At 40.4% G+C, this 18,734-nt stretch overlaps 1 non-coding gene across 3 annotated transcripts; it reads right to left on the bottom strand.

Annotated features, from left to right (window-relative positions):
• Positions 1-1,032: 1,032 nt before the first annotated feature.
• LOC112544622 (uncharacterized) lies at positions 1,033-16,909 on the bottom strand. 3 transcript variants are annotated; one of them, XR_012902589.2, is made up of 5 exons: positions 16,861-16,909; positions 15,095-16,393; positions 14,792-14,991; positions 7,114-7,216; positions 1,033-1,900 (listed from the first exon to the last, which is right to left on the bottom strand). It is a non-coding gene; the product is annotated as an uncharacterized LOC112544622 (transcript). The 3 variants fall into 3 exon arrangements; XR_012902587.2 differs by lacking the exon at positions 15,095-16,393; XR_012902588.2 differs by lacking the exons at positions 1,033-1,900; positions 15,095-16,393 and adding an exon at positions 6,346-6,865.
• Between the last annotated feature and the right edge of the window lie 1,825 nt (positions 16,910-18,734).

Here is an 18,734-nt window from a genome sequence, read left to right as displayed (position 1 = left end):
GCGGCGGCCATGTTTATTTAAATCCCGTGGGGAGCCTGTCTTTTGTGCTGCAGAGCAGCCCTTTATATCTGGTCAGCTGCAGCAAGCTTTCTCCTTATTGACTCTCAATAAGCTCATCCCTAATTGGCTGGGTTATGCACAGACTCCTTCTGCCCTGTTTTAACCCCTCCTACACCAAAGTGGGGAAGCTGCCTCAATAGACCTCCTGGGATCTCTGCCCTAAATTCAGTGTGGTGACTTTCTAGGTTATGTCCGAGGAGGCCCAGAATGAAAGTTGCTTTGGGAATGGAGAGAGAGATTTTCAACCTGCATATGCAATGTAGAATTAAACCTTGTATTGGATCTTTAACTGAGAGGCTTCGGACTTTTAACTACTAAAAATGTAAATGCTAACAGTGTAGTAGTACAGCTTGGGCATGTAATCAATTCCTAGCTTCTTCTGTATTTAAAGTTTTCTTCTGGCACAAATATGTTGCATTTCTGTGTGGCTGCTTTGTTAAAAGCATGCATTTGGAGGGGCAGATAATCGTTGCATTTAATTAGATTCTTCTGCATTCAAATTTTTATTTGTATTTTAGGTTTGGTCTTATTTTAGATCAAGAGAAATCCCTCCTCTTTATACACTGAAATTATTCAGATGTTTATGGTTAAGTTCACTGAACTGTCTCATCCTAATGATGCAAACCAAATCACCAAGTACACTAGTTCACATTTCAAAGGTGACTCATGAAAGCTAGCAATTCATCATGGGATCCTTTGCAGAACTATTTTTGGTCTGTTCTCAACACACAGCCTTACTGATGAATCCCAGGTGTTGTAGCTCAGAGCAAAGGGAACGTGTGAAGATTGCCCTGAAAGAAGTGAACATGCTCATTAAAAACGATTTCTGGTAAGAGTTCTGGCAGTTGGAACTTCTCCTTGTTGTGACCTGTTTCCCCTTTGCAATGTCACCAATGTGTTTGAGCATAACGAACAGTAGTTCATTGGGAACACTGAGGAAATATCAGACGTAGTTTGGGGATTGCTGGTTGATAACAAAGGAACTGGACATCTGTTTTTAAATTCATAGATATTTATTTATTTTGCACAATTGATATTTCCCACTTATATTCTGCTTACTACTGAGATTTTTGTTTGTAAGCATACAAGACAAATGGCCTTCTTTAATCAAATCAATTTAAGTGCTTCATCTCTGCAAATGAACTGGAATATGATTTCTTGGTTAGAATTATTTTTAGATGCACTTTTTAATATGATTAACCTCAGCATAAATTGGAAAGAGACTTTAGACCCCCTCTCATCAGGACACTGGAATGAAAGTTGCAGTCAGATGAAAATAATTGCTGGAGGTCTCAAATTTCATTTACATTTGCATAATTTTGGTATATTAGACAAAAAATACCCAACAAAATTGAATAGAGAAGATCCCCAGTGTGTGATAAATGTCAGTGAGAAGTGGGGCATTTTTTGTATAAAAATGTAACATGTCTGTGAGTGTGGGGGTTATTTAGAAAAGTATTATATAGGAGAATGTAATCAAACTCTCCTACAAAGACATTAAGAAGCAAATTTTAGGCATACTATTACTTGTAAATATATATTTTACTCAATTCCAGAGTTCTTAGGAAGTATAGGCAGTTCAAATACAGAAACAGGAAAAATTGCATATTATAGCCCAATATAATTTTTGAGTGAGAAATTATTGGTTTTATGTATTTGAAATATATAAAATGCTTTATCTTGCAATTTATAAGTTAACACACAAGTACTTTAAATGAAGCAAGATGGAATTACTACTAGCCTTCTGTGATCTTTTCTTTCTTGAATTTATATGATATGTTTCTTAAGAGTGAAGCATTCGACAACAAATGCAGATGCTGAAACTTCCTCCCTGGAAGCCCTGTGAAAAGAAAGGTTATAAATGTTTTAGATCGCATCTCGGGGTATTATGTTGTTTCCCCAGGAGGCCAAGTCTTCAGTGAATAACTTCCAGTGTTGTAAGTTAGCAAGCTGCTTCCTCACACTGACTTTAGCAGCTGAATATTCTTTATGCTATCCATGAAGTAAGGTGCTAATGAGGACAGCTTTATATGATACTGAGAACATGTGTGGCCAAGATACATTTGCTGAACTTTCTAGCATCAGTATTTTCTTGTAAATCTTAACTCTTCTGATAAATATGGATAATCTTTATAAAGATCTTATATCTTGTTATTAAAGCCTAAATAGTCTTTATGTTTGTAAAGTATATTTGTAAAAGTAAACTTAACTTCATAACACTCTACATGGCCTCCCCCCTGCCATTAATATTTTGCATTTCTAGTGCTTCTGCACAGATCTGCAGGAAAGGAAAATAAAGCTCTTTAATCTTTTTGCTGCAACTGGCTGCATATAGTTATCTCATTGGGTCTGATTCTCCAGTCACTTTTCCCGGCAAAATTGGAATTCAGGGTTGAGTCCTGAGTCTTAGAATGATGCCTGCTGCACAAGCAGTGCTCTTAAGACAGAGGACTCACCTCGTGTCTGCATAGCTATGCTCTCTGGAAAATTGAAAGAGCTGTATTGACAAGTTCCAGATAGTGCTGCACCCATGTCCCCTTCACAGTAAGTAATGTCTTATAGCTTGTGTGGCCAGGAGTTATTTGGCACTGTCCTCAAAAGCTCCCTCCTCAAACCTTCCAATTACTACCCATTAGTTATACCACCCTGTGGCTACGTCTACACTGGCCCCTTCTCCGGAAGAGGCATGTTAATTTCGAACTTTGGAATAGGGAAATCCGCGGGGGATTTAAACATCCCCCGTGGGATTTAAATAAACATGGCTGCCGCTTTTTTTCCGGCTTGGGGAAAAGCCAGAAAAGAGCGTCCAGACTGGCGCGATCCTGCAGAATAAAGCCCTTTTCTGGAGGATCTCTTATTCCTACTTGAAAGTTTCCTACTCTTATTCCTACTTGCAATACTTGAAAGTAGGAATAAGAGATCCTCCGGAAAAGGGCTTTATTCCGGAGGATCGCGCCAGTCTGGACGCTCTTTTCTGGCTTTTCTCCAAGCTGGAAAAAAAGCGGCGGCCATGTTTATTTAAATCCCATGGGGGATATTTAAATCCCCCGTGGATTTCCCTATTCCAAAGTTCGAAATTAGCATGCCTCTTCCGGAGAAGGGGCCAGTGTAGACGTAGCCTGTATGTTCTGTGTGCTGTAATATTTGTACTGAGAATACACTTGCGTTGTAGAAGCTGTTGGGTGTGGGGGAAGGGAAGAGAGAGAGTGTGTGAGCTAGAGGTTTTGATAGTGGCATTTGGAGCTTTTGGCAACTACAGGCAGTCCCTGGGTTACATGGATCCGACTTACATCGGATCCCTACTTACAAACTGGGTGAGGCAACCCAGCACTAGCTGCTTCCCCCCAGCAGACCAGGGAGATGTGAAGCTAGCGCCCCCTCCCCAGTAGACCAGGGAGACGTGGAGCGGCTTTTCTCAGCAGACACCTCAGCTTGAGAATAAAGGACTGAGGGAAGTGAGGTGTGGGAGAATAAAACTGAGCTCTGGAGAAATGTTTGGCTAGAGTTTCCCCTACAATATGTACCAGTTCCGACTTACATACAAATTCAACTTAAGAACAAACCTACAGTCCCTATCTGTACATAACCCGGGGACTGTCTGTAGTAAGTCATGGGAGGATGTTTTTGTTGACATTCAAAATGCATCTCTGGTTTTATGTACAGGGGACAGAGGTGACTTTAAACTGATGGGATGGGGAGGCCTCTTATTTCATCTCAATATCTGCCATGCCTTCCTACAATGATGGATAAGTAAATTATTTTTATAATAATATTATAATAATTAGTAGTAAATAGTTAATGATGATGGCCTTCTACACACGATTAAGCTTCAGAGTTAATATGTGCTGTTAATGGGCAAGCCTTATCTTAGAGATATTGCAGCAGGCTGTCTACTGATTCAAGCATACTTCACTGCCTGTGTCTACATTTGAAGCTTATTCCAGCAACCATAAGAGTATATATTTTTTAAAGAAGGTTAAGATTTTCAATCCTAATTGTGCAGCAGGCGAAAAAGAAAATAAAAAGGATTATGAAGCTCTATCTTGTGGTTCCAAAATTGCCTTAACTCATAACCATTTCATGAGGCTTGATATTGTACAGAAAAAATATCAGCAATAACTGTTGTTCATATCTATACAAATAATTACCCAACATTTGCGAAATAATCTAATCAAACACCGAGTAAGAAGTATATACTAGCATCTGAATTGTACTTATCATATAAAGAAGTATATTTACATAACTGTAGAAAGACACATTACATTATATGAAATGAGCAACTTCTATAATGGCATGTTAATTTGTCATCAAAAGAGAGACCTTGAAATGCATGTAACATGTTAGCATAAAGCAAAGTACATACAGATATCAAGCTGATATCTATTTTTTACTAACAACTAGCACTTCTGGTCACAATCACAGAATTAGATTTTCTGCACACATGGCATGCCAAAGATGGTGTACTTTTGTCAATCACTTTGGCAGTTCAAACAGGTCGTTTTTTTTTAGTAAGGTTCCAGAGATCAAAGTCAAAGTTGTTCATGTATAGTGGTAATTCTGATATGGTGGTTCACATACCCTATAAGCATCTAGGCTATGAGGCTGCTGTTAAAGTCCTTCACTGAGAGATGACATTGAAATCTATAGTTTAATAGCAATACAATTTGGTGGTTCAATGGAACCTCTTCATAGACCCAAATCCTTCTCCTGCACAGAGATTTAAGTGCAATAATCAGGCTTTAAAGAAGTATTCTCCAAAAGAGTTAAACTCTGTAGGCTACAGAATGCCACCAGACAGCATGTCTACACTACAACGTTATTTCAAAATAAGTTATCGTTATGATCATCATGGAGCATCATAGAGTGGTGGGATGGCCAGCAGCGGCTCCAGAACTTCCACATGCAGAAATAACGACTCCCCAAATAACTATTTTGAAATTATGCATCCACACCTCAAATTCCCATCAAAATAGCACAGAGCTATATTCAAATAACACGTCCACAGTGATTGGAGCCTGAATAGCATTTAAAGCCCTCCGGAAGCACTCCAGGCAGGGCATCAGGACAGAAATCACTTGCTATAGTTCCTGCCTGAAGCTAGCTGAGGCTCGTGCTTAAAGGGGCTCCCCTCTACATCCACGTCTCACCTTTGTCTACTTCTTTAAGGAACAGCAAACATCACACCATGTGCTGGTTGCCCTTGCGGATGCCACAGCACTCCTACCATGAAGCCAGACCTGCTGCAAAGCAGTCACCAGATGTTAGACTTGCTGCTGCAACTCCTGGCGCAGTTTATGCAAACTGGCCTCATGGCACTGCCTGAAGACTATGACCAGCCTGGAATGGGGGACCTCTTCACCCATGCCTGGGCACTCCTCATGCACCACAATCCCTCCTTCCTCCCCACACTAAGCACCTCTGCTTCTGGCATTGGGAGACCAGTACCGACTGGTGTGACTGATCGTTATGGAGTGGTAGGATGGCCAGCAGTGGCTCCAGAACTTCCACATGTAGAAAAACACCTTCGTGGAGCCATGTGAGTGGCTCATCCTTGCTCTCAGGTGATGGAACACTCACATGCGACCTGCCATGCCACAGCGGGCACTTTCCTGCAATGGCATGGACATCCCAGGGGAGCCTCGTTTCCCCAATGTTCCAGGAACCTGTGGAAAAGAGGGGGGGATGGGCTCAGCTTCCTTCTGTGCCCCATACACACTGGTTCTGACAGTGGTAGCATCGCACAGGGAGAGAACTGTGTTGGGGTGGGAGGTCTGTGTGAGTGGCAGATGCCACTTGCCAGGAAGGGTGGTACGGGGTTTCCCTCCACTTCTTCTCCCCAGCAGGGGATTGGTGTCATCCACCTTGCTGTGCTTGACTGGGAGTGGATGCTGCCCAGAGAGTGTGGACATGAGCCTGTGCCATGTGAAGCACTGCTGTGTGTTTCCTGATCGCAGCCTCCTTAGTGGTGGCTTGTGGTGGGAAGGTGTCCCACCACGGAGTCCGGAGTAAAACAGGCCTCTCCAGAAACCTTATGAGGAGTGACAGGTTCCTGTGTCGCAGCTTCATGGGGCTCAGTGTTCCAGACTGGAACTCCACGTGCACAGACTGCTGTGTGATCCACAGGCTGAGATAGCCAAGCAAGGAGGTGCCACCTCTCGCAGCCCAACCGCCTCTCCCTATGTGCAGATATGGAAAGTAAAGGATCATTCCATGAGGATGCCCTCCTCTTCTGCCCCCACCAAGGGTTTCCAAGTTGGCTGCTGGTGTGCTTGCAGTTGTGGGGGCTCGGTGGGAGTGCTGGGGTCTGCCATGACAGCAGGGAAGGCTGTGCATGGTCCTGCTGTGTGGCACAATGCGACCAGGGACCAAAAGCACTTCTCCTTCTGCCTGCTCTTTGAAGGCTGCAGGGAAAGGGAAACTATAGAGTTTTAAGGGGTGTGGACAGAGTGGCCACCAGAGCAGCTGTGAGAAACCCTGGAGGCCAATGTTTTTAAAATAAGCACAGCTTCACAGTCCACAGTCACGCGTTATTCCTCATGAATTGAGGGTTTACTATTTCAGAATAAGAAGCCTGTTACATCAAAATAATTTCAAAATAATGGGCTTCCAGTGTAGATACTCACCTTATTTCAAAATAACATTGTAGTGTAGACATGCCCAGAGAGACGCTGTGACCATTAGTATACTTCAGTCTCTGCCCCCTTAGCCCGCATTTGTGTGAATTTGACTGTTGGATCACATACTTCTTAGGTGAAATTCTTTGGCTTGTTAGATATATGAAGCTTCAGGCAGTAGCCGAGTTAGTCTGTTAAAGAAAAAACAACAACAAATGGTCTGGTAGCACTTTATAGACTAACAAAACATGTAGATGGTATCATGAGCTTTCGTGGGCACAGCCCACTTCTTCAGATGACTGGTCATCTGAAGAAGTGGGCTGTGCCCACGAAAGCTCATGATATCACCTACACGTTTTGTTAGTCTATAAAATGCTACCAGACCATTTGTTGTTTTTTTAGATATATGAAGTCAGTGTACATTAGCATAAAAACAAACCTTTCTGATGAGTCAAAGGTGACTTATTTTCATGAATTTCTCTATTATGGAACAGACTGTAAGATAGGTGAATCATCTGTTCTTCTTGAGCCTTTCTCCTCCTCTACAAATAAAAAGGTATGGCCATTTATGTCAAGTGATAGATATTTCTTCATGGAAAAGTTAATCTCTAGTCTACAGAAGAAGATGCATTTGCATGATTCCTTTAGTTGTGGATGTGCAATGGAAACCTCCCCCCATCCCCAAACCCATTAGGAAAGAACTAGGAATTCCATCATTTGTTCAAATAATTGTGACTACTTATCAGGATTTGCTACAATTATTTTTAAAGGCAACATATTGCGATTTGGTTTTGAGATAAAGGACAGCTCCTGTTGTGTTTGTCTGGAATATGTGTATCTTGTTCAGCTATTATCTGCTCTAAACATTGTATCTACTCATTTAGGACCCAGTACGGCCCTAAGATCTGTCGTCACAAGAACGTCTGTTCTCATTACGATAGATACAAAATTAGGCCCTGAGATCTTTATGAGAATGTAAACGTGGGATAATTTTGAAAAAAACAGTACTGAAAGGAAATTTATCTACCCAGTGCAAATGCCTATATAAGTGTCTTTGGCTGTGTCTACACTGGCATCCCTTCTGGAAAAGGGATGCTAATGTAGCACTTTGGAATAGGCAAATCCGCGGGGGATTTAAATATCCCCCGCGGTATTTGCATTAACATGGCTGCCGCTTTTTTCCGGCTTGGAGATAAGCCGGAGAAAAGCGCCAGTCTAGACGTGAGTCTCCGGAAAATAAAGCCTTTTCCGGAGGATCTCTTATTCCTACTTTCAAGTAGGAAAACTTGCTTTCAAGTAGGAATAAGAGATCCTCCGGAAAAGGCTTTATTTTCCGGAGAATCACGTCTAGACTGGCGCTTTTCTCCGGCTTATCTCAAAGCTGGAAAAAAGCGGCAGCCATGTTAATGCAAATACCGCGGGGGATATTTAAATCCCCCGTGGATTTGCCTATTCCAAAGTGCTATATTAGCATCCCTTTTCCGGAAAGGGGTGCCAATGTAGACACAGCCTTTGTGTATATAGGTGAATTCCTAGTGCTGAGAGAGGTAAACTATTGTTTACCTATTGTTAACGGCCAGGCACAAAAGCTTTTGAAAGATGTGGAAGAACTAAAGCCTAGCAGTACTAATTACTCTTATGCAAATACTTGAAACTTAACTTCCTACAGTCTCCAAGAGCTATTGACCCAGATTATTCCCTCTGAGATCTGTGCACAGAAGGGACCATTCCGCACAGATCCTTTACCTTCTGAGCAGAAAAAGCTCAGGTGCCTCCATTCTCTCCCTTTCTTTAGGCTTCATGGAGACTTCACCATGAATTCTGTACTGGGTGGCTGACAGGGCCAGGAAAGATGTAGTCCCCAAAAGAGAATATAGCTGGGGCTCTATCTTTCATGTGGAGTTTTCCCAACTAGGAGTGACTGGGACTTCTTAAAGGTTTGGGAGACTCTAATGCAAGGCTATACTTTTAAGTACTTTATTTGGAATATCTTGATTTTATAATCTTAAATTTCACTTATTTTGCCAAGCACGCCAAGTGTGCGTGTTCATCCTTATTTTCAGTCTTAGAAGTTTTATTATTTGAGGAAAGAGTAGAATCACAAGACTGGAAGGAATCTTGAGAGGTCGTTTAGTCCAGTCCTCTGCACTCATGGCAGGACTAAGTGGTATCTAGGCCAGGGTTTCCCAACCTAGGACCTAAATATGGGTTGCCATTACATTTTAAAAGGGTTGCCGGGTGTCTCCCCAGGTGGCTCTTAAGGAGCCATTCACACATTTTTTGAATTGCCCTGGTTCACCAAGTCTACCTGAATTGTCAAAATGGGTCCCCATCTGGAAAAGGTTGGGAACTGCTGATCTAGGCCATCCCTGATAAGTGTTTGTCTAAGCTGCTCTTAAAAATCAATGATGGAGATTCCACAATCTCTCTAAGCAATTTATTCTGGTGCTTATCTACCCTGCCAGGAAGTTTTTCCTAATATCCAACCTAAACTACCCTTGCTATAATTTAAGCTTCTCATCCTATCCTCAAATGTTAAGAATAATTTTTCTTCCTCCTTGTAACAACCTTTTACACTGAAAACGGTTATGTCCCCTCTGTTTATTCTTGAAAAGAGAAGACAAACACAATTATTTCAGTCTTCTCTCACAGGGCATGTTTTCTAAACCTTATTTATTTTTGTTGCTCTTCTCTGGACTTTCTCCAATTTGTCCACATCTTTCCTGAAATATGTCACTGAGAGCTGGACACAATGATTCAGCTGAGGCAGAACAAAATGAAATAATTACTTCTCATGTATTACTTACAATATTCCTGATAATATATCCCAGAATGATGATTGCTCCCCCCCTTTTTTTTGGCAACATATTTGGCTGGCTCCTATTTGCTTTGTGATTTACTATCACCTCCCGATCTCTTTCGGCAGTACTTCTTGCTAGGCAGTTATTTCTTGTTTTGTACGAGTGCAGTTGATTGTTCCTTCCTAAGAAGAGTACTTTGCATTTGTCATTCATGAATTTCATCCTATTCACTTCTGACTATTTCTCCAGTTTTTCCAGATTATTTTGAATTTTAATCCTATCCTCCAAAGCACTTGCAACTCTTCTATCTTGGATTGGACAACTGAACACAAACTTCCCAAATGTACTTTATATGCCATTATCTAAATAATTGATTAAGGTATTGAACAGAACTGATCCATGCAGTACCCCGCTTGATATGCCTTTCCAGTTTGACTGTGAACCACTGATGATTACTTTCTGAGAATGATTTTCCAAAATATTCTGTACCCACCTTAGAGCAGCTCCTGCTAGATTGTATATCCCTTGTTTGTTTATGAGGTCATACAATACAGTATCAAAAGCCTTACTAAAGTTGAGATACCACATCTACCGCTTTCTCCTCTATTCAACAGGTCTGTTACCCTGTCAAAGAAAGCTATTAGGTTGATTTGACATGATTTGTTCTTAAATCCATGCTGTTATTTTCCCTCTTATTATATTTTAGGTGTTTGTAAATGGATTGTTTAATTATTTGCTCCATTGTCTTTCTGGATGATTAGACTGTAATTCCCTGGATGGTCCTTATTTGCTTTTGTTATATGTTGACACTATGTTTGCCCTTTTCAGGTCTCTGAATCTCTCTTATCTTCCATGAGTTTTCAAAGATAATCAGTAATGGTTCTGAGGAGATGTCAGCTCCTTGGATATTCTGGGATTTCATCAGGCCTTGTAGACTTGAAGACATCTAAATTATCTATATACAGTAGACTTCCGATAATCTGGAACCTATTGGACCTAGGTGGTGCTGGATTATCAGATATGCCGGACTATCGGGAGGTACTATAAACTGGTTATATATATACTGTATATAAAGTGTTCTTAACCCTTTTTATTGTACATACTGTATACAGTATACTGTAATGTTTTCGTTTTTTTAAGCCTTTTTTACCCTTTTTGCTCAGTTCAGCTGCTGCCGCTGTTACCTTGTGACTCATTTTTTGCCAAAGCTCACTCACTAGGCTCTTGCCATTTTGATGCCGGACTATCAGGAGTGCCGGATTATTGGATGCCGGACTATTGGAGTTTTACTGTATTTTTAAACTTGTTTTCATATTTTAGCTTCTGATCCTACCTCATTTTCACTGGCATTCACTATGTTAGAAGTCCAAACACTGCTATCTTTTTTTATTTAAACAGTCATTTAGCACTCCTGCCATTTCCACATTTTCTGTGTGTTGCCTCTCCTATTAAATAACAGGCCAATCCTGTTCTGGGTCTTCATCTTGCTTCTAATGTATTTGGGAAAAAAAATTTGTTACCTTTTACGTTTCTAGCTAGTTTAATCTCATTTTGTGCCTTGACTTGTTTAATTTTGTCCCTATAAAGTTGTTTATATTAATCCTTATAACTTGACCTAGTTTCTATTTTTTGTAGGACAACACTTTCCTATATTTCCTACACAGTGGGATAATTTGCTCTTGTGCCTTTAATAATGTCCGTGTGAAAAACTGCCAATACTCTTGAATTTTCCCCCTTAGACTTGCTTCTCATGGGATCTTACCTACTAACTCCCTGAGTTTGCTAAAGTATGTTGTCTTGCAATCCATTATCTTTATTGTGCTGTTTTCCATTCTTTAAAATCATAACAGTACCATTTCACAATCACTTTTACCTAAGCTGCCTTCCACTTTCAAATTTCCAACCAGTTCCTATTTGCCAAAATTAAATCTAGAACAGCCTCTCTCAGGGTATCATTCTCCGCCTTCTGAAATAAAAAAATCATTTCCCATGTATTCTAAGAACACGTTGGGGAAAAACAACAGCCAGGCATAGAGACATCAGTTGGAGAATGAGTAGTTGAAGTCCTCCCATCACCACCAAGTCCTGTATTTTGGATGATTACTTGTTTTTAGAAAAGCCTTATCTCCTCATTCTTCTTGGTAGGTAGTCTGTAGTAGACCTCTACCATGAAATCATCCAGGTCCCCCTCCTCATTTAACCTTACCTAGAACTCCCTATCTCCTTCTCAATCTCAGTCCAAGTTTATACATTGTAAGGCAAGATGTCCTCCATTCCCCCCCCCCCCGCCTGTCCTGCCTGAGCAAGCTGTACCCATCTATTCCAATGTGTGTCATGTGTATTATTCAGTCATGTGTATTATTTTATAAATCTATGTGCTGCCACTATGTTATAGTAGTATTTGTTAATTAGGACTTCAAGTTCTTCCTGCTTATTCTCTGTACTTCTTGCATTTGTATATAGACATATAAGATACTGATGCGATGTTTCCACTCCACCCTGCATGTTCTCTTGTATTTTCCTTGTCCATTCTATGAAGGTCCATACACCCTTCCCCCCCTTCCTGTTCTGACTCTTCTCCCAGGTCTCCATGTTTTTTTTACTTACCTGTGGACTTTTGTCACCTGCGCCCATCAACCCTAGTTTAAAGCTCTCTCCACTAAGTTAGCCAGTGAGTATCCAAATATGAGCTTCTCATTCCTTAACAGATGGACTCCATGTTGAACCACAAAATATTAAAAAGTCAGATGTTCTACTTTGTTCAAGACAAACTATTTCTTTTCTTAGTATGTATAGCATTTAGTGCTTACTAGTTACTTTTAAATGTCCAGAGGTTCTTTCCATACACTTATTATACAGCTGGTTTTTTTTAAGTTTTAACTTTTAACACTTCAGACCCAGAAGGTGCCATTTTTCTACTGCTCATGCAGAACAGTCTTATTATTATTGGAAGAAACTGTTGTGTTCAATTTTGTATTAAAGTTTTGAACATAAAGAAAACATTAATAATTTTCTGAAATTTTATTCTATTACTATTCTATATAGTGCAATAGGGCTTAGGAGCAGTGTTCCCTGTAAACTGAGAGCTTGTGCGACTTTCCGGGAGAGTCAAATGCCAGTCAGTTAATTAGCCAGCAGAATGTGTTTCTATTGATAGTGACATCTGCACATGCCTTGATGCGTATAACTAAATCTATTTTGCACATGGATGGAAAAAATTAGAGGGAACATTGCTTAGGAGCCCTAGTCTTAGACCAGCACCCCTTTGTGGTAGGTGCTGTACAACACAGAAAACTGGTCTTTGCACTGAGTCTATCTAGACTGCAGGTTTTTTTTTTTTTAAAAGTGGCCTTTTTTTTTTTTCAAAAAAACTTCACCTGCGTCTAGACTGCCACCACGTTCTTTCAAAATTAAATTGAAAGAAAGCAGTGTTTTTTTGACAGTGGTAAATCTCATTTTACGAGGAAGAATGCCTTTTTTTGAAAGAATTCTTTCGAAAAAAGGTGTTCTTGACTACAAACAGGGTTTTTTTCAAAAGAGAGCATCCAGAATGCCTGGGTGCTTTCTTTCGAAAAAGTGGATCGGTTTTTTGAAAAAGTTGTGGGTGTCTAGACGATCTCTTTCGAAAGAAGCTTTTTCGTTGAAAAAGCTTCTTTTGAAAGAAGCATGTAGTCTTAGACGTACCCTAAGAGACCAAACTTCTGAAAACATTATTGTACAATATATTTAGAACATCTTCCTCCTACTTAAACATTATTTCCATAACATGTACCTAAGATCCTGTTGTCAACAGATCTCATATTCATGAAATGTTTACACGTTTTGCATTAGTATTCATTAGCCAGGATGATGATGGGGATGAAATCTGAGCTTTAATGAAGTGCATTGCCTTTTTTTTCCCCCTTCCATGTCAGTCCACCATTGTACTGCTTTGTCTCAAAAAATGAATCTTTGTTGTGCTGAAGGGAGATCTAGGCAGCCCCTTGTTAAAATTAAATCATCAAGTTGAAAGGGGAAATTTCCCTACTTCTGGTAGAGCTCCCTCTTAATTTTAAATCCATCCCTGCCTAGAATGATTTATTCCTGGACTCAGAAATTACTGCTGATGCTCATGTTTTCATTGTTGGAATGCCTCAATTCCCGCAAGTGTCAAGTACTTTCAGTGTTCTCTGATAAGGATATTGGCAGGGCAGTCCTTAGACAGTCACAGACCACCACTAAATTTGGGGAACCACTGTGCCACAAGTAGTACTTTGTTTGTGTTGATTATGCCTAGTGCTGGCTGAGGACAGTACTGACTCAAATTGCTCCAATTCCCTGCCCTCCAGCCCATGCTCTACCTCCTGGCCCCGGCAGCCCAAGCCCTCAGCTCTCTGATCCCTGCTCCAGCACCCGGCCCTGGCAGCCCCAATCCTCTAGCCCTGCCCTCCAATATTCCACCAGCCTGCAGCTCTAGCGGGCTGCACTGCTTCCCCTTCCGCCTGTTCCCCCACCAGCCTCTATGCCCTGTTCCTGTCCATACAGCCCTCCTCCACCCTTCAGAGTTGCTGCCCTCTCTCCAGCAGGAGATAGGGGTGCAGATGCTTGGGCTGCCTAGGGCACCAGAATTCATAAGGATGGCACTGGATGTTGGGCCTGTATTGTATTACATAGGGGTCCAAAACCTCGCCTGCAGTGGGCCTTCTTTACACCACTGCCAGCATGCACCGACCATAAGGCCAGAGCATGTGAGGAGCTTTCCAGTGTCACTGAAAACCAGTGGAATGCAGGGGAGGGGCATGGTAAAGAACCATTACACTGCATCTGAGACACTGGGGTGATTCTCTCACAGTAATCACCATTGCTCTTAGGGCCCTGGGCAGCTGACATACGTTAGAGGAGACTTCAGGCTTCTCTAGCTTATGGCAGGGCACAAGCTCAACATACAATCAATCTAGGACCAGCATAATGGTGACAGAAACCAATCTTTCACATTGGGGAGGGGTATGTGTTACTGTCCCTTCTAATTTTTCCATCCATGTGTGGAATAAATTTTGTTATATGCATCAAGGCATGTGTGAATGTGAACCACCAGTAGAACACATGCTGTCAGCTGTGAGAACTCTGCTAAGCAGTGGGGCAGCATTTGAATCTCTCCTGTGTGACTGCCCGAGAACTCAGCTTAAAAGGACTGTGCATGCCTCAGCTATGCAAGAGAATCAGAGCCACAGTTTTAGCCCTTCCCCTTTCAAATTAAAGTTGAAGTGTGTACGTGAACAATACAACTGTACTGCTGGTACTGCACAAAGTACAAGTATTTCTGGCATGTGTACTTACTGTATTATTGCAGGTTGAATTCTCTCCCTTCTTGGTTACGATTATCTTTGTTTTAATGGAAAAATGCATAACTATCTTCCCTTGTCCTTCATTCCTATTCTCTGCAAGCACACACTCAGCTACACAGGCTTCACAGCAGGCTAAGTGGGAAGTGGATTTTGGGGGGATTTCTTTGTCAAAATATTGGCAGCAGCTCATTGCTGTAAGCACAATAAAAAGAAAGTGGAGACAAAGGAGTGTTTAGTTAAAACTACCCATCTGGGAGTGGCTCTTTTACAAGCTATGAATTCCAAAGCTACCTACAAAACTTGGTAGATGTTAATGGTTTTGTGGTATCCTTCCCGCTAGTTTGTGGTATCCTGTAGTTTTGTGGTATCCTTCCCGCTACGTTAATCATGCTCAACTAATTTTACTGCAATTAATATTTAAGAAAACGAAGAAATTAATTTTAGTGTTATATAAAATTGGACATACCGAAGAAAACCATTTTTAATAAAGGAAAGTATCTGGCTGTTAAACATTGCTTATAAAAATCTGGGATGAGAGAAATCTCAAAAGTTAATTTCTAAATGAGACAGAGTCCAGAACTGTGCATAAAATACATATAAAATAGGTAAATGAGTCAAACGAGTTTCTCTAATTTTTTCTCTCCTAAAAAAGATGTTTGTGCTGTGCATTTACACTATGACAACTTAAAGAACAAAGGGTTTTTACTAACTTCATTTACAAGGTAGCAAATGTGGTTCATATAGGATACTTAACTATCTGAAACCCAAACATGCAGACATCATGCTCTAAAACTGCCATGTGCAAAAGGGGTTCAATGACCCTGAGCCTACACCTTCCATGCTCTGTGAGTCTGAGGGGAAAAACATGCAACTCATTTGCTCTCTGGCCCTGCAGAAATTACTTAGCAAAGATTTAATATACCTTAAAGTTGTATCAACTTCCCCCGAGCCCGCTTTTAGGGGTTATAGCCAGGAGAAGACCCTATCCGTGTAGTTCTATGAAAGTCATACTATCAAATAGGGGAACTGAGACAGAGTCAGGTCAGTAGCAAAGAACTTATGGGTATATATGGACCTGGCCTCTTCTCCATCAATAGAGAGCTGCCATGATAGGCCAGCATATTTTGCAAGGTAAGAAGACCCTGCATCTGCTGGGATGATGCTGAGGGGAGGCTGTGGTGAATTAAAACTTAGCAAGTTCTCTGTGGGTATGAAATGCAATATCTAGCCCATCTTGCATACTAATGGAAAGCACAAGTGCAGCACATCCCCAGATTGGGCCAAAAGTGTTGTAGAGGTTTAGGGTACAAATACTAATAAAAAAATGTTCAGTGCTGAAATACTGTATGGTCTGAGAGCAAACTCTCCCAATACAGTTGGGATGTCTACACTCCAGTAAGAAATCCCATGGCACAGGGTCCTAGAACAGCTAGCTTGAGCTCTAGCTGTGGGGATAAAAATTGCAGCATAGAGGCTCAGGCTGGAACTTGGTCTCTGCCACCTCCATGCCCCTCTTCCTGGGGTCTCAGACTGTCAGCCAAAGCATTCATCTAGCAGTTATGGCCATGCCGCAGGTCCTCAGAGTATATTTACACTGTGTGAAAAAAAAAATCCAAGTCACTGGGGTCAACTGGTTTGGGTGGTAAAAATTGCAGTGTAGATTGATGCCCAGTCTTCCCAAAGCCCTATGAGTCCAAGTTAGTTAAAACTTGTGGCTGGCCTGAGTTATCTCAGTACATATATACTTCATGCGATGCAGGGCAGCTATACCCTGTGGGACTGTGGAAGGAGCTTTGCCTTGTACTATTGGGGTATGTCTACACTAGCTCCCTAGTTCAAACTAGGGAGGCTAATGTAGGCATTCGAAGTTGCAAATAAAGCCCGGGATTTAAATATCCCGGGCTTTATTTGCATCTTCCCGTCCGGGCGCCATTTTTAAATCCCCTTAGTCCGAACTAACTGCCCGCAGCTACATGCGGCAGTCAAACTAAGTCTTTAGTTCAATTCAATTTCATTTATTATCTTATTGATCTGTTATAAAATCATATTAAAATCATTTACCTTAGTCTTCACTTTTACTCTGTAAGCAGCCTTGTCTATTATTGGTATCCACAATTAAAAGGAAATTGGGAAATATATTTACATAGTCAGAATTATTTTAAAATCTCACTAAGAATATCTCTGGTTACTAATCTGATTTTCTGAAGAATGTAAATGAAATTTTAATAACCAATTAATTCAAGTTACAGTACAGTATCCTTTTCTTCACTTTCATTTTTAATTAAAAAAATAAAAGTATTGAGAAAACACACATTTCTGGTCACTTTTTACAAAGTATCTTTTACAAAATAAGTACCTATTTTGCCCTAGTTATGCTGCACCATACACACAAACTTACCAAAGGAATATTAAGTGCTAAAATGTAGGTTGCTGTTTTATATAAATCCTTGAAATGATTAGTACTTAGATGAAGACATGGGTTTGTATCAGATGTTAAGACAATGATTCTGGCTGATTAGTGGTATTGATATCATCTGGTCTAAACTGGTCTCTTACACTTTTTTTTTTTAAATCGGTCAAGTTGGTTCATGCTACTTCATCTCAGACATACATCAAATCCTATCGTGTTAGAAATACAAGTATTTGTGATAATAAAAAATGACAAACTACAAAGCTCTGAAGAGCTTTATTCAGGACAACAGTAACCTCTACTGGATTGTGACTGTCTCCCTGGAAACCTGCAATATAAAAATATCTTGTACTGCTTTGTGGAAAAGCCCTACTCTGCATAACTATTATACAGAGCCACTCACCCCTATGTTTGCAGTAAATTTGCCATTTGTGGGACTGAACTCGAAACCCTGCAGAATTTACGTTTAAGCTCTCTGAAAGAAATCTGTTCCTTGTAAATGCTAATTGAGGAGAGATGTAACAATACTTCTGAATTCACAGATAAATTATGAAACCATACTTATGCTCACTAGTTTACTTCACAGTTAACATTAAACTTCACCCTCTACATTTTTTCTTGAAGTACACAAATATAAACATGCTTATACAAAATTACCATTAACAATATCATCATAAAATACTGGACATGTGTCCCAGACAAGTATGAGCACTCTTCAGACATCTCAAATATATTGGTTTTGTAGTTGTGGAGGGAATAAGGGAAATGAAAAAAAAGCAGAATTCACTGTACAAGTGCAAAATACAATCTATTAAATAGTTATTTTACTGAAAAACTGTAAAAAATCCAAACCAATTCACTTCTCCAACTAAGAATAAAAAGCATTTCAATGTCATACAACAGCAAACTTTTGTTATCCCAATGCTTTCTACATGTGTACTGGTTCCTTAGTGGTCTTTGCAAAGTGTATTTTTCTGCAGTTATGTTTTCCCCCTGAGCTCTAGTTTGCAAAAGCCTTCTTTCTTTTTCCCCAATAGACAATAAATTATACACACTACAGACACTGTAATCTTTATCGAGTATTAAATTTATCAATAGACAAACTCCTGCTCTCCTTAATAATATTAGTACAAAGATTAGAAACACTTGTTCACCAAAGTCAGATGTGATAGTTCAGTAGTCCATATTAAAACTCCCAGGCTTCACAGGATCAGTTTGGCCTTCCTTTTTCACTTGACATGCAGTACTTCTTTACACTTAATTTAACTGAGGTGTTTAACCAAGTCTGATCTTGAGGTAAGTTTGAGTACTGCTACTACAGTTGTAGTGAGAATTCTGGGTATCAGTGCCCACTGGGAGAAGGAAGTCTATGTTTCCCAAATTACCTCCCACTCTGAGCTTTGGATCAGAGTCCCTCTAGCTGAGAAGTTTTCTGGTATCTTGGAAAATGGACTATAAAGGGTGCACATGGGAAGAGAATTAATGCTACACAGAAAACTCCAACTGAAGTCTTAAGGTATATGCC

The sequence above is a fragment of the Pelodiscus sinensis genome, chromosome 3 (genome assembly GCF_052426305.1).
Source record: "Pelodiscus sinensis isolate ZL-2025 chromosome 3, ASM5242630v1, whole genome shotgun sequence".
In the NCBI taxonomy this organism is placed as follows: domain Eukaryota; kingdom Metazoa; phylum Chordata; order Testudines; family Trionychidae; genus Pelodiscus; species Pelodiscus sinensis.
Note: the sequence above shows the minus strand (reverse complement) of the source record. Positions and strands in the feature narration are given on the sequence as shown.